General features: G+C 40.5%; 1 long non-coding RNA gene across 1 annotated transcript; it reads right to left on the bottom strand.

The window, feature by feature from the left end:
* Positions 1-557, bottom strand: LOC131025000 (uncharacterized). Its single transcript, XR_009102046.1, has 2 exons — positions 419-557; positions 1-340 (listed from the first exon to the last, which is right to left on the bottom strand). It is a non-coding gene; the product is annotated as an uncharacterized LOC131025000 (long non-coding RNA).
* Positions 558-1,417: the final 860 nt, after the last annotated feature.

The following is a 1,417-nucleotide window of genomic DNA, read 5'->3' on the forward strand; positions in this document are numbered from 1 at the left end:
TTTATTAGAATATACGGATACACAGATAGACGATTAAATAGCAGAATCAAAGTTACCATTTTTATACAAAATGACCAACGCTGGAAGATTCTATCTATTACACCACAATTTTTACAACCTATCTATTACAATGATCACACAAGTTCCTAGCCCACAATTCAAAAACACCATCTCCCAACAAAGAAAAAAAAAAAAGAAAGCAAAGAGGAAAAAAAAGGGATAAGGGGCGTGTGAATTTGCTACTACAGCTACAGCCCCTCCCCTCCTATTCCCTTCTCCCTACACCTCTCCTTTCCCTATGCTAGCCGCCCACCCCATCCAATCCACCTCATACTCCAGCCTGTTGAAAATACTCAATAACAAAGTCAAGAAAAACCACAAGTAAAGTCAAAAGAAATATATTGTAGGACTTTAGTACCTTAATTATAGGGATTTGCATGACTTTGATCATTCTTAAACCTATAAATTGAGTATCATTGTAATACGGAAATATCAAGCAATATCAAAGAAATACAATTACGATCTTTGGCTTTTCTTTCTCTATATTATGATGATACCATGTTTCAACACAGCCACCCTATCCCTACAGCTCATACTAGCACACTCAAGTGTGTAGCAACAGCTTCTCCTTTAGTCTCACACTTCAGCCCCAAATCGCCACTCCCCTCTCTTCTACACTTAGAAACTTTGGGAGAGCAGAGACTTCAATCCAATGCTCTGCCACTTCAAGGTAAGCTTTGACTACAATTCCTCCATCTTCTCCATAACTCTACCTGCATTGATTGAGGGAAACAACGATTGTTTAAACTGTTCCAGCCATTCAAGTTCATTCAAAACATCAACAGTTGAAGAAGTGAGGAAGAGAGAGAGGGGTCAGGCGTTCAATACTTTCCAAAATAAAGGTAAACTTTGCCTTAATTCTTTCAACTATCCCTGACTCTCCCGCATTCATTGAGAGAAACCGGCCATTGCAATCATTTCAGATTATCTCAGTTATTCAATACCACAAATCACCAACCAATCAGTTCGAACATTCAAGGTATTATACTATCTCGAATTTCAATCCAATCAAGCATTCATGTCAACATGTTCAAGCTATGGCATTACAACTATGTCGATTCATTCACAGTTACTTTACGCTTTAGAACGACAAACCATGAGTATTCTGCCCTTAACAACTAGATATTGAAGTAGAAGAAGAATGAGAGTAGATAACTTAGCTTTAAGAAATAGGGCAGGCTGCCTGTTCGGTCAAGCCAAGACGACGACGACGGCGGCAGCTCCTGCTGCCTCGGCGCAAATCGTGTGATAACAGCAGCAGCATCGCTAATGGCGGCGGAGGTGGAAAAGAATCAAAGCTCGATCCCCTGCCCTCCTTGACGTCTGAAACAGGACTTGAACGGCCAAGAGGAGAAGG

The sequence above is a fragment of the Salvia miltiorrhiza genome, chromosome 1 (genome assembly GCF_028751815.1).
Source record: "Salvia miltiorrhiza cultivar Shanhuang (shh) chromosome 1, IMPLAD_Smil_shh, whole genome shotgun sequence".
NCBI classification, from domain to species: Eukaryota; Viridiplantae; Streptophyta; class Magnoliopsida; order Lamiales; family Lamiaceae; genus Salvia; species Salvia miltiorrhiza.